The sequence below is a fragment of the Odontesthes bonariensis genome, chromosome 16 (genome assembly GCF_027942865.1).
Source record: "Odontesthes bonariensis isolate fOdoBon6 chromosome 16, fOdoBon6.hap1, whole genome shotgun sequence".
Classification (NCBI taxonomy): Eukaryota; Metazoa; Chordata; class Actinopteri; order Atheriniformes; family Atherinopsidae; genus Odontesthes; species Odontesthes bonariensis.
In genome coordinates this window covers 16,895,115-16,910,639 of record NC_134521.1, presented here as the reverse complement: position 1 = coordinate 16,910,639, position 15,525 = coordinate 16,895,115, and the positions used below count along the sequence as shown (strand labels likewise).

General features: G+C 39.4%; 1 protein-coding gene across 5 annotated transcripts in view; it reads right to left on the bottom strand.

The window, feature by feature from the left end:
- The window catches only part of auts2a (activator of transcription and developmental regulator AUTS2 a), a 321,168-nt gene that overhangs the window by 285,542 nt on the left and 20,101 nt on the right, over positions 1-15,525 (bottom strand). The window lies entirely within an intron of this gene.

The window sequence follows — 15,525 nt, the reverse complement described above, 5'->3', positions numbered from 1 at the left end:
AATGTCAACAAGCAAACTGTAAAAGCATTATCGGCAATCAAATGGAAAGCCTGAGAAAAGCTGCCTCCATATATATGCAATCTACATTATTTAGATCTCACATAACATTTTCTTCTCTGGATACCAATGCCTGCCAGGCAGTGCAGAGTCTAACTTCTCAAAACTCAGACACAATTACGAAGGAATGTGTAATTCAGAGCTCGGGGGGCACGTTTCCCCCTGATTTAAGACAATCCATTCAATTAAGAGCAGATTAGCACCTGAGGGCTGACAAAAGAGGTGATTTAATTAACCTCAGCCTATTAGTGTGAGAACATTGCTTTTGTTTTGGAGGAACTCGACGCACCAGAATATCACCGTGTCAGAAGTGTTTCCCAGTGTGTTGACTGATGATGCAGTTACTGTTGGCAGAGATGGGTTGGGTTGAGCAAAATATGATTATCCTCAATTATGGTTACGACTTCACAGAGGATTTCAGTTATGACATGCTTATGAAACACTGTAAACCATTTATATCAATCAGTTACCGAGTCAATTTCATTTTGAGTTTGGAAATATGCAGGGTAGTTTACAAGATATCATCTCCTGGGCAATTAGTTGACATCTTGGCAGTTTTTCCGACTATGATCAGTAACTGTCCAATGCGTGGCCACAGAGACAAAGTCTTGTGGTAAAAATTTATCACGATCCATCCCAAACAAAAAAAATTAAATGCCACCGAAAGCTCTCCAACAATACAGTAACACAATTAGGCACAAGTCCCAGACATTTACTGGGGTAACTTTTACAAGGATGAGCTTTGTGGATAAGACTGATCAAATTACATACTAATTATGTGATGGAATGTTTCTGAATCTTAGTTCAGATAAAAATCTTATTTCTTTTCTTTTTTTTTAAATAATAACACAAAGAAGAGGAACATGTTTTCTTACAATACAAACTTAACTGAAGCTTAAAATGGGAAAAGGCAGTAATACAGTAATACAGAGGGATAAATTTAAACAATATTTAAACTGGGCTGTAATTAGGTACGAGTACATCTAGCTAAACTTGCAGAAAATAAAATTTGACTAGAATTTTTGGAGTCCATAAAATGAAAGTTGAAATGAATGATTGATTTGATTCAATCGGTTTAAAAAAAATGTTCAATTCAATTTTTTTCAACCGACTATATAACCTTCTGTATGACCTTCGGATTACGTGACGCAGACAAGAAGCACGCTTGTTTGATAGCGGCAACAGATCATGTCTACCGAGCAAGCAAGCAATAAAACGACGGCAAAAGGGATGACGACACAAAGAAAAAATGTCAGAAAGTGTCCAAATTGTGGGAACATTTCAAACTCAAAATGACGGATGAAACCGTACGATGCGTACACTTCAAGGCTGAGCGAGCGTTTCACAATAGCACAACTTCCATGTCCCAGCATCTCAGCAGAAAGCATCCAGGCGCTTCAGGCACGAGCTGCGGACCCAAGACAGGATATGTGATCATCTACAGTTTAAATGAAGATAAATTGAGTATCGCCAGCTATGCTAATTTGACTGAACATTTTTTGGCTGCTACCACTAATAACCAGCAAGTGTTTTTTCTCCGTGTTATGTTGCGCGTTGTCGTCTTTAGACAAAAATGTTTTCTAGTGAACTTATTTAAGAAGCCAATACATGTTTTTAATTTTCAATTATATTTGTTTGTTTGGAACATTGCAGTTTTGTCTTTATTGCAGAAAAAAAAGAAAATCACACTTGTAATTAAATCTCATTTAATGGTTATTTTTTGTCATTTTTATTTTTATTCATACTGCTCATCACATTTATTTTAAAGCTATGGTAGGCAATCCTAGAGAGCTAGCAAGAGAGCTAGCAAGATTCGAAAGTATCCCCTCCTCTAAGCTCCACCCCCCCCCTCCCCATTCCGTCAGTGCTTCATCCAAAGCCGGTAGAACCGCGTGCGCACACGGAGCAGGGAGCCGACAGAGGGGGGCGTAGCAGAGAGTCTCTATTATGAGGAGAGGGAAAACTGGCGGCTATTTCCGGGTGGTACTGCACTCTAGGGGCGCCAACGAAGCAGTGCAGAGCACGCCGAACTCTATGGTGGTACTATGAAATCCACCTTAGATCCAGCCATTGCTTTGGATATAATTTTTTATATTTTTTCATTTTAATTTTCCTAAAGGCAGGATAAATTATCCTTTCAAACGGCACTTGGTTTGATTTTTTTAGACTCACTAGATTTGTTTAAAATACACATTTATTGTCAGTATTGCATTCCGAGTGACGTCACGCATGTGGCATGACTTTACGGCATGGTCAGTCCTAGCGCTGAGCTAGCAGAGAGGGGTTAGCTCAAATAGTTACAGATTTCAGCACAGCCCTTTTACATACTCTCTGACTAGCCTCTGGTTTAGCTTTGGTTGTTGTTAGCGGCACCAGGTTAGCACTCTGGCACAGTGGACGAGTGCCGTAAAGCAGCCGGTCGTAATCAGCCGTGCGTTCTTCAGATTCCGTTAGCTAGATGCTAGCAGATACTGACTCGCAAATGCCAGACCTGTAAGAAAACAGAAAGCTATAACTCCCAGGTTATTGTACTTTCTATATAAATCCACATCCCTCTGTCAAAAATTACAGTATTATTTTCAGGTTTCAGCCGCTAGCGGGGACATTTTTTGAGTTATTAGCACCAGCCCTATGGAAAATGGTCATTCTGCACTCGCTCGCCAGCGCCCCCAGAGAAAATCAACTGAACTGCAGCCAAATTTTTTATAATGGGGCGAATAGGAAGTGGAACGGCTGTCTGTAAAAGGGCTGTGGGCGTAGGCAGAAAGCAGAGGCATCTGATTGGTTTTTTGTAGGTGCTCCAATCCGAGATCAGCGTCCCGCTGATCTTGGATTGGTCAGCTTTTTCTCAGTCCTGCAGCTGCCACAGAGGTCTGATTATTTTCGTCCCTTTTTCTAAATACATCTTGTATAGATTTCTCTCAGGATACACGGACCATTTCACCCAGTATTACAAAATGTGTTTCTGGACAGGATTACCAACCATGTCTTTAATTGAGCAATATGCAGCTTGTTTGATTTCATCCTTAAATTCTATTAATAGATAATGTAATTACTGGGTGGAGGGGGGGACAAAACAAAAAACAAAGGAAAAAAAAAACAAATTTTTGTTTTCACTGTTTAAACACAATGCTTGAGTGACAGTCGATCAACTTGCCTGATCGATCTGCAAGAGTCACTCGAGAGTCCCTCGCCACAAATTATCACTGCTTATGGCATCGCCAAAGTGGAAACAAGTCAATCTCATAACTGTACAAATTAATTTGCCTTTTCACTCATTTGGAGGGTGGACTGGGAAGAGGAGTGGTATATTTTTATGCATGCAACCCATGTGCAGAGAAATAGTTCAGCAATGTGCGCACACTTCACAGTGAGTTTTATGGAACACCCATTCATTCTCAGAGCAAGATCATAAAGAATGCAAAGTACCAGCAACGCTCAAGGAAATTTATGTCTAGGATAAATAAATCCATACCAAGTCAGTCAGTTTTTCCAAAAATGAAGAAATACACACATTTATATGTGTGACTAATTATGCAGTCACTACCAAACATAAAAAACAAATAAATGCTAATACCACCTGTACTCATTACTAACTAAATGAAATTCTTCCACCGTCGACCAGAGTTTCTAATGGATTATTGACTGGAACCACATAGGTGGCTGCAAGAGGGCACATCAAGAACACTTCATCCATCAGTCCTGTCAGGGCTCCACAACAGGAGCATGGGGCAACAACACATTATTAAAGACGCCGGGTACTTATTCACACTACCTCAGAACTGCAACACCCACACCCCAGGTCGGGCTGTGATTTAGGAGCACTTCTGGTAAAAGGGCATCAAAATCAATGACTGTTGCTAAAGGAGGCATTTAAAACCTGAGAAAAGATCTACCACAGGTTCAGTTAGCTTACAATGTCTCTATGCAATCTACATATGTACGCTGCTGACATTCCTGAATGGTAGCTTTCAGTCTAAAAATACAGCAGCTGTACTGCAAGACATGATGTGAAGCCTGATGTGATCAAATAAATCTAGAGTGTTCAGTGGACTGAAGCAGGACCTTCCACAACAAAAAAAAAAAAAAAAAAAAAAAAAATGGAGTAGCAAGCCAAAGGGGAAAGGTAACCAGTTAGGTGTATCTAAGGGAGGACAAAAAAAGAAAAGCCAGTAAAAGCACGGATTTGGTGGCTTTGTATTTTCTAAAGCCACCATAAAGCCACCATTCCACCACCTGAAAAAAATGTATATATATAAAACTTAAAAACACCCAGTGGCAACATAATTTACACACATGCATCTACGGTTTGTGCCCCCTGTTAAAAGACGTGTTTGTGTAATTGATAATTCCATTTATTTTGCTGGAAGTTTAAAGTGTCCTTACAAATGGCACAAAGATAATAACAAAGATCACCTAACGGATCTGGAATGCACTTATATTAGAGCAGTATTAAACTTAATCCCAATAGGCTAAATAATATTGTGTAAATCAATACTTAATGTCATCTTACTTTCAAAGGCTCAAGCCCTTAATTGATTATTGATCAAACAGTTTGGCTCGGTGGCAAGGCTAACCAACTAAATCTAGTTCAGATAAATGCACCTGCTGCACCAACAAGCAGGAGCCTGACATTAAAGCAATGCCTGCCTTAATAACAGGTTATTAAATTTACATGTGTATTAGGGGCCGGGTCTCATGTGACAGTCTGACGGCTGGACAGAAAGAGCTGTCCAAACTAAAGTGGTCCCTGCCGCTGTAAAGTGATATGTGTCATGAAAACATAAGGGCTGGCCACAGCAGGATCGCTATATGTCACTACAGTAAGAGTTGTGTACCATCGGCCAGTTATTAATCCAAGCGTCTCTCATTTAGTAGGTGTGCTGACTAAATGAAGATGTCCTTTTTCCCCCTAAACTTTCCCATAAATTGATCAAGCTACTTTAATGTGAAGGCTACACAATTATATAGTATATCATTACATCAGTCGTAGTCTCAAAATGTTTGGTGTATGAGGCATTCAGCCTAATAAGCAGCACTAGTTTCATATCATGTTCCAAGCTCACTGCAGCATATTGAATAATCTTTTAATGAATTTATAACTCAGGAGTTGGGGGCTGATCCATCCTCTCTTAGTGTATCTAGGAATAAAAAAACATCTTTAGAGCTAAAGGGCTTGAAAAGTTAGAAGCTAAAGGCCTTGGGCTCTGCTTGGTGACTTTGATCACAATCAGTGTATTTATGTGACACTAGAGGAAAAAAAACTAATTGGTGTGAAGCTAAAAGTAAACCTGTTAGCCCAACCAAACCAAAAATAGTCAAATATAAGTGTATATCAATATAGGCGAATTCCCAAGAATTTTTAACTGTACCACCGTCTGACAAGATCACTATTCAGGTGACTTAAATACAATGTCTGCACAGAAATTCAGCTATACTTACATGAACAATGAGCTTCCACAGAGAAAGTTAGTAAATGCTGAAGACATTCTGCTGCTTCCAACAGTCCACAACATTGTAGTGTCGCACCTGCTTTGGCTAATAACTCGACTCCCCTTACAAATATAAACACTGGAATAAGAACAGGGGTCTAATTAAATGGCAGGTCGAGCTATAACCATAGTTAATGCCACTTAACCTACTTTCTCTACCAACAGGATGTTACTCACTCTTGTCTATGTCTAAGTATTAATTTCCCCGTTTATTGCTTTTTCTACTTGACTCATACATCAAACCTACGGAAAATACCAAAAATGCACTTAAATTAACATCTGCACATTTTCCTGTAACATTTCTTTAGTTTAACATAATTCTCTAAATGCAGCACATGTTGTCACTTGTGATTTACTGCAATAACACACCCATTACAAACTAAAATGGGCAGCAGAGCGCAATTTATATTGCTTTCTTCAATGCTGGGAAAGGCACACAAATTATGGATGATGGTGACGGCATACAGAGTGTGGGCTGGCAGACCGTGGCAAGCTAACAAGTTCCCATTCTGGTGTCTCCGATTACATTTTACAGATTTGTCTGCCAAAACCAATTTCCCTAGCAAAGTAGCTCTTTCTTAGCATCCAGAGATGAAAGAACAAGTAATGACACATTCAACAACTCAGGCTCTTGGATTTTTTGCTCTTGGGGCTTTGCTGGATTTGACATTCATATAACATCAACTTAAAGTGTGTACAAATAGTTGTATAAAATGAAGGAAAAATATGCACATCACCACAGAAATAAACAGTGAAGAAGAAACAAAAGAGAAAAAAGAAAATATCCCCTAACTCTTAGCTCATCATATGTCCTGTAAATTAATCTACTTACTTGACTCGGAAGATTCGTTCCAGAGAATCTCTCTCAGTATAACTCTTCAAATATGAAATGCTGTTTCCATCTCAGCAACCACCATTTTTCCCTAATTACTTCATGTCATGGATGTAACGCATGTACTGTAAGTGATTTATATGTTCGATCGTTCATCATTTGTCTGTTATGACACTCTCTACTGAAACAAAATAATTTTTCTTGGCAACATCTTTGTCTTTATTCAACAGAAGGCAATAAAGGATGATGTGAAACATGATGGAAAGTTCAATTTCAGAACTGTATTTCACTTCATCTGAATACGCCGGCTTGTGAGCAACTGCTACTTAAGTGGATTCTCATTTGGTGGCTGCCTGAGTAACAGTGTGAGAATATCAGCGGTCTAATAAAAGTGCCGTAAGGGAACACGTTAAACCACAGCACAATAAGTTTCAAACCAGGTCAGTGAGTCAACTGCTGGAACACTAACATATCTGAAAAGAAATTTTATTACAATCACATTTTAAAGAGACTAAAAGGTACAGGTTGGAGAGAAAAAGTAATGCTACTTATAGACACCTAGTGATCCTATTGATCCGGTTTTAGGTGTAAAGTGTGCATGAAGAATAAACTGCAGCCGTTTTCGTACAAATCTCAATTTGTATTTTGACAGTGTTGCAAATATACTCTCATACTGAGTCACTGCAATCCGCCCTGACACTTCCTGTTTTGTAAATTGCTAGCAATGAGAATCAGATACATGGCGTGTTTTTGAGTCCGCGACAGACTGTCAACTTGGTTCCTAGTCATTTCCTGAATTTCTTGACAGCTAACGAAGATTGTTTAACAGCACTGCTCAGCGAATGAGCTAATTGCTTAGTGGGGCTTTCATTCTGGCCAACTTCTGCACCCAATTATGATCCTCCTACAAACTCACACTTTTGTGCAGCATCCTCAGTGTCAGTCACTCCCTGTTCTCATCAGCATGCAAATACACAAACATTAGTGTGAGAGCAGAACAACAGGCTTAAGATTCAGACAAAGAGGAGGATGAGGAAAACTCAAACCCTGCTAGTACACACAGTCCTTTTCACATTGGCCAAAAACCTACTAACACCAGCTAATATCTGACTTCAGTGTAGTGAGAAAGTGTTGAATTGGCATTCATCAAATGACTGGATTAGTTGTAGGTTTTTAATCTGCTCCATTTTTGATCAGCATTGATGGGAAACACAACAAGTGTGTTGCAGTCGAAGCAACAAGAGTGGGCTTATCAGCACAGCCTGTAGAAGACGGTGGGATGCGTTTCATATAGCTACAAGTACAAGCTTGTCCCCTGGGAGGTTGATAGTTATTGGACCGGTTCTGAATACAATGTAGTCCCCTGAGCACCGAGGAGAAACATGCTACAACTGGTAATGGGAATGAATTGGATCGGCTTGCGGTAGTGGGTGTACTGCATTTGAAAAAATTCATTCAAACACGTTCCTTTTGGTGTAAAAACGGCAATAGTGCGATTGTTATGAAGCTTGCCAAGCAGAGAAAAAAAGGCTTACAGCTTAGAACAGTGATTTCTTTTCAGCTGTTGAGGTTTGTTAGTCTGAGCTCAACAAGCAGAAGAGAAATCGCATCAAAAAGTTATTTTGTTAAATTGAGTTTTACAGGAATGTTTGATTACTCGACAGAAGAAAACACAGAAAGTGGAGACGTGACAGAGCAGACAACTCGTCTATAGGTGACAACAGGGCATCAAATATTAGTCTAAATATAAATCATTTTGGGTCACATGGCAACCTTTTAATGCAGGCCTGTGGTGTGTGAATTCAATGCAATGGCTGTTAGCTCAGTTGAATGGGTTGTAATGTTAGAGTCACATGTATTCAAGCTCAAACTATTGTTCGTCTTGACAGACGGCTGGGATAAATATTCCTCTGTGACCTCTGTTTGTCTTGATTGGACAGGATTTTAATTGCAATAATTTGCTTTAACTCCTTAAATAAACAATGTATTCTAAAGGAATAAATTACAGTTTAGTGGGTGTGAAATATGTGAAAAATTGATCAATGAAGATGCATTGCCTCTGTGAATGCATCCAATTAAAAATAAGAGTTAGAAAATAACACTTTCTACTTGCATTGGAGTAGTAATGAACATTAAAAAGAACACCCTCTGCATCAATTTATGCATGAAAGGATTCAGCACTTACCCAATATTATTTATGTTGTTAGTCTTTGTTGAGCCACGGCTGCCTCTCATTATTCATCACACAACAGATATTCATACATTACTGTGCATAGAACAATAATAGCAAAGTTGTCAGTGATTATTGGTAATGTTTGTTCAATATTTACACCATCAATTAACCCAAACTGCTCTCAGCCAAAATGAGTATAATATATCAAATTAAGAAAGCTTCTATTTTCATGTCAGGCTCACAGCAAATTCCCATCAGACAGGATCAGAAAAAAAAAAAAAAGAAACCAAAAAGCTCACAAGAGCCTTAAAAGCTCCACAAGAAGTCATAATAGAGTTCGGATTCTCTTTGGAGATGCGCACGGTGATTACAAATCTCCCGTCGCATCCGTCTTTGCTCTGCCTGGGTGGCGTCAGTCATAACACCGATGACGGACATCACCTGAGATTTAGGAAGTCGTTTCACACTTCAAAACCGTTCCATCAGCACATTAATGATCTCAAACTATTAGTGTGATGTGGTTGTGGCAAAACGATTGATAAAGAAAAAAAGATGTTTATGAGAATTATAAAACTCGATATAATGCTTAAAATAATCATACTGCTGCCGCAACACAGCCTGTAGATATGCATCATTCCTCCCCATCTCTGTAGCCGACACTCTTCCAACCACCAGATCTGAATGTGGAAAATTAAGCTAATTTTCAGTCACTAAACTTTTTGTTTAATGTGCTAAAGTCTTCTACATTGTATACATTGAGTCTTACACACTGTACATGTTGACTTGGAGAAAGGTAGAGCAGAGTGCACTTACACTTAAATAGCCCTGAGTCAACACCAGTGTTGGGTAAGTTACTTTAAAAATGTAATCCGTTACAGTTACAAGTTACCTTGTTTAAAATGTAATTGTAGTGTAACTTTTTGGATTACTTAAAAAAAGTAATGTAACTAATTACTTTTGGATTACTTTTACCTATTTATGGTATAGGATAATCTGTATATTATCTGTATGATTCCATCAGTATTTATCACATTTATTTATACAATGCTATTTTTCTTTTCATTGTACTGCCATAACTACATTATACATTCTCTGCACATACATGCATTTCCCTAGGTAATTGATCTATTCTGCACATATCCATTAACCATCTTTCCTTACACTAGCTGTAAATAACTGCATTTTATCTCTAAATACTGCATGCTATACAATCTGCACGCGTTACACTTGATAAGATGCCAAACTGCATTTCATTAATACATGTGCAATGACAATGAAGTGCTCTACTTTAGTAATAAATAAGCAAAGTAAGACTTTTACATCACATTTTATTTTTCTTTGCACACCCTTGCTTGTGTGTGTGCGCCAGTACTTCCGGTGAAAACTTCCAGGTGATTTGACAGCTAGCGCGTCAGGTTAGGGCCAGTGGCTGTAGACAAAGGTTAACTTATAGCCGAGAAAAAAGATGATAATATAACGTAGCTAAAAAGACTAGCTTTCTTCAGTAGCCTAATGCTTACCGATTTAGCTAGCCTAGCAGCCTCGTTGCTAATGCTAGCCGCCGTAACGTTACCAACCATACCCGACGTCAAGGAGTTGGCTGAGCAGGGGCAAGATTATGGGGCTGGCAGAGTTAACTTCATAATGGGTGAGTGCAGGTTTCATTCACTTGTTTTCATTCTTTCACAGGATTGATTCACTTCATTGGTTTATCCGATTGCTGGCCGCCGAGCCATTATGTGTCTGGGTTTGTGTAGGTTACTGATCATGGTTGTTAGCAGGCGATAGTCAGGTTGTGTGATGTGTGTGTGAGTGTGTATTTTTTCTATGGGTACATGCCATTGACTGTATGAGCGGTCTGTGCTCGTTTTTTTATTTTTATTTAATTAGATTGGAGATACTAATTAATACTGAGGGGGGGCTGGTCCCGGGGAAAATTGCCAGGGCCGATTTTTTTCCCCAGTCCGACCCTGCCGCTCTATACTTCTGTCACTGCAACCTCGCACAAATTGTAATCTGTTAAGTAACCCCCATTCTCACTGAATGTAACTGTAATCTGAGTACATCGTTTTTGCTTGTACTGTAACGGATTACAGTTACTTTTATTTTGTATCCTTTTACCGTAACGCCGTTACATGTAATCCGTTACTCCCCAACCCTGGTCAACACTGCACACATTCAGCATATTCAGTCAAGAGACATTAATCTGACCCGAGCTACGAGCTACACAGAGAGGTTTTTTGTATGCTGCAGTGCTGTTGGTGGTAAATATGAATTTAAGATAGAAATGAAGCACATTATTTCTACTACAAAAACATTTTTGTATACGTTAAAATTCAAAACATGTGAATATTTTCAGATTATGTGTGAGAATGGTCATCGCAGGTGTACGTGTGCACTTGCCCTTGCATGTCCGGGGGAGCTTTACCCCCACCCCCACTTTGAAGCAGGTCGTTTCACAAACCTTTTGGCAGACAGCAGCGCACCACAGAAAACTACAGTATCTGTCACTAATGAACAGAACAGCAAATGGAACTGCAATAACAATTTAATGCAAAAACAATAATCAAGATCATTAGTTTGCTGGATGGTACTACCCAGCAGTCCTACTACGACTCCTCCTGGCAACAACAAAATCACATCTATTCTCAGTTCATTACGCAATTTAAAAGAGATAAATGTACAATTAATGACTGCTAGGGTAAATAAATGTACAATGTTCTTCATTTCACACAGCACACGACCGCTGATGATGCAATAATAATGGTAAACACTTTCCATGTCACAAAGCTTCAACAGGTTGAATAGCCATCAATGTTTGCTCGAGGTTAACGGAGATGTTCAATAATTTATTTCCAGAAGCAGGGGAATTCTAATCAGTAACGGATCTAACAGAGCATAGCAGACCTGAATCAAGGTCCACGGAGTGAGACATTAGATTTCTTCTTTCCTCCTTTTCCCCTCTACCAAGTATCTGAAATTTAGAATTTGGTTATAGGAGCTGCAATTTAATCAGGAACAAAATTGGGCATTTTACTCAATTCCTTCGCTTTAAAGCACGAGTGTGTACAACCAGGCTCCAGCATGCCATGGCACAGTTAAAGGGAGCACTCCTGATAAAGAGCCATTGTTTAGCTTTGACTTGGTAATGATCAGGGGACCAGCTGGGGAAAAGTTTCAGAACAGACCAAAGGCTATTTATTATAAAGGGAAACTGAACATTTCAAAAGGTAATTCAACAGCTTAATATCAGCCAAATTGCCCATTATGGTTTGTCTAACCTTTGAAAGAGACAGAGGTAGGAAGCAAAGCAATATCATTATGTATTGTGCTTTGTCTGCACAGGGGCAATCAATGCTTCATTTCACAGCAGTCCTGCTGGGGAAAGGCCACTCAGAGGAGGAGAAGGAGAGATAGTCGGGTGGCAGAAAGATTCAAAGATACGCAGCACAGAGTCTCCGGTGTTGAGCCGAAGCTCGAGTCCCTGAGGGAGAATCAAGATGACGATGGCCCTGAAGAGCAGCTGACAACAACTATAATAACGGCAAATATCAACACCAACCTTCCTGTTTCTGGGGCTGCAGTTACAGCAGTTATCTGCACAGCTCTGAATGAAGGCCACTCTGCATAGACTATGTAGAAACCACAGGAGATGCAATGAGCAACAAGGCATTTATGCCAACACTATATTCTACATAGAATCTACGGTGAACTCTTCTACCTGTGGCAGTGAATCATTTTCACTGCATATGGCGCTATGCAAACTGCCTTCTCTAGTATCATGTGCCTCCAGGGCACGGACCCACACACCTTCCGCTCAGTCACAAGGTTACAAGGTTACATGGACATAAGTGAGGACACTATTACTCAAATATTTAGCATGGAGCGAGTCTAGCATTACTGCAGTTTGCAAGGAAGCCTTTTCTGTACATCTTCAAAGCAAATACTGACAGGAAGTCGATTATAAACAGACACAAATCTGGAAATGGAAGTAAAGGAGACATCTTTAGTTTTCAGTTCATCAAACATTTTCTTGAGCACACACAGTTGAATAATGAAACACTGAGGACACAATTGTCTAGTAAGCCCTTTAAGGCTGAAGATTAAAGGCTTAAAGGGGACATAATATTAATAAATAAGTAAACTTAATACACTTTCTGTGCCTCAGAACACACACTTGGGTGTCTGAAGTAACCATGAACTAAAAAAAAAAATAAAAAAACAACCCTGGTTCTCCTTTTTGGGGCCACATAACAAACAACAACAAATCTCTGATTCATTCATCATGTTACTCTGACATATCCAACTCTCACACTGACATAGCACCTTTAACCTTGTATCTCAGTTCTACAAGTGCTTTATCCACACAAGCGCAAGTACAGACATCCTTATTATACATTTGCACTCCATAGATGCAATTAATTTTTCCTCTATAGTCACATACCAGTGAGCATATCAGGGATGTGGAGATTCAGTGTCTTGCCCAAGGACACATGGCAGGGCTGGGGATTGAACCACAAATTTCCCGGAAGACAAAACTTTAAACTCTTTTATTTTTTTGCATTTTAGTAAACAGAAATTTCACAGAGTTTGTATTATATTCCATCCAGGATAACCGACTTCTTGTACGCATTTCCTTTTTATATTATTTCTGCCTGAAGATGGAAATTGTGTGCTTCCATTTGTCTGTGAATGCACCATAAGTAGAGCAATAGCAGTGCCAGCATTACAAAAACAAAACTAAACACTGGTGGAACATTGCCCATAGAAGCAACAGTTCTCACATTAACTTTAACAAACAAACAAAACACAGAGGAATGGACCAAATAAGGGAAATAAAATTGTCAGTCAAGTATTTTTCTGTCACTTTGCTGTGTCATTGTGTGATCTTACAGTCTTACTGTGTAAAGTAGTGAGAGTTCTCATCCTCTGTGTTCTTATACAGTAATAACATGCTTCAAGGCCAGTTTTTGTCCAAGTTTTCTTTTAAACAAAACCTGTACAACCCATTTCATATGAGGAATGCATCAAAGAAGAGAAACTACAGGCATCGAGTGGATCCCTCCACCCCTAAAACTGGCTGCAATAAAAAGAGTTATGAAGACATTATGAAAAGAGAAGTGTTGTATTCTATATCTACAGTATTTTGACCAAAAATCTTCAAGACCACAGAGATTTTTCTGAAAATGTACATAATATGTAACCAAAAACAAAGCAACTAGAAGTACTGAGTGGACTGATGCCTTTAGACTGATAATTCAGCCGTTTTCACATATCAGTTTGCAGCTTATCAGCACAAAACGACATCCTCATTAATCCACTGCCTTGGTAATTCACACATGCCAGACAGAAGGTTGCTCAGCCCTGCATCGGTGTGTGTTTACACAGTGTCGCTGGTTGGCAAAGCTGAGTTGAGTTAATGTGATCACAAGCCTTGTATTCCCTTAAATCATAAGTATGTTCTGTGTTTACTTTAACTAGGTTTATGTAACCAAGTAAAAAACAATGAATACAGCACATAAAAAGACACCAGCGGCAGACTGATCAGTAGCAGCCTCTTCACTTCTCATCATTTTCTGCCTCGAATCACAACAATAACAGTGACAAAATATTTTTGTGAGCCAACTTCAGCAGCAGTAGCCTGCTGTACAAAGGGTTGATTGTCCCATCTGGGATCTGAAAAGAAACAAGGCAAGGCAACACAGCACATTAATTAAATTAAATTAATTGAAATATTCCGTTTATCCCCTCGTTAACTTTTCCAGTTTTACCTCCATATCTATCTTCACTTTACACAAAAAAAAATGAATCATCCCAAACAGCAGATACATGAAGAGAGTTTAGAATAAATAAAAAGAATTCTGGACTTCCAGGCTTCTGGAAATCATTCACCGACACTCAGAAAACTGAATCGGCACCGTCGCTTTCAAACCCGATGGATACGACGACAGAGGCTTACGCACCACTAACACACTTAGCCTGTGTAATTGGCAGCCTTGGGTTATTACAGCGTGCACTACGGGGAAACTGCACAAACAGGAGAAAACAGAGCGGACTATTGTGAAAAACATAATAGCTTATCATGGGGTCTGCCTGCTGAGTGATAAGGCCTGTGTGGATAGCCCACGGGCTGCTTCCACTCACTGCTTGTACCATACAGCCGATACCCTGCTATTAGCTGGCAAAACTAAATCCATCCAAAAACCCTGCCTTACCGGAGAGGGTGTGCGTTAATGCATTCCAGCATGCGTCTATATCCTTCACACACACCCCCACACGCCCGGTGAAGTGCTAAATCAACAAGGACCCTGTTGGCATTTACATAAGAGCACCTTTTGTTTCAGTGGAAACCTCCCATTTACAAAATGCCAGCACACTAAATGAAACACACTGCCAGAAGTTAAGTCCTGCAGGAGTGCACTGAGGTTTGGTGAGTGATACTCCAAAGCGACAGGACTTAAGAGTGTGTGCAAAGGACTAAGGCAACGGATGATGATGACAAACCTCGACTAAGCATCCAAAGCTCTACTAAAAAAAGCTAGGATTTAATCAAATACTTTCAGTCTCTAAAAATCACTGAAATTAACCTTGTTTACTGAACACTAACATTTCTATTTTGCTAGCAACACATTCTCATAATTATGCTAATTCTATTGACTGTTCTGAGAATATACATACACACAGCATCACACAGTAGTCCAGGGTGGTGGACAGACAACCATGGAAACTATGCACCATACCAGGGGACCGAGTTGTCAAATCGCAAGGTAACGCTGCCCAAAGGCACAACCTGCTTTATCCTCCATTTTACTCTACGATGGATAATGCAATAAAGTACTAAATGAACATCAAGCACAATTTAAACATTACAACAAACTGGCTAACAGACCATGAACTCATTAGGAAAAGGTTCACTGAGGTAACAAATCCAGTGATAAGAGGGTTTTTATTTCTCAGACTTTTTTTTTGCC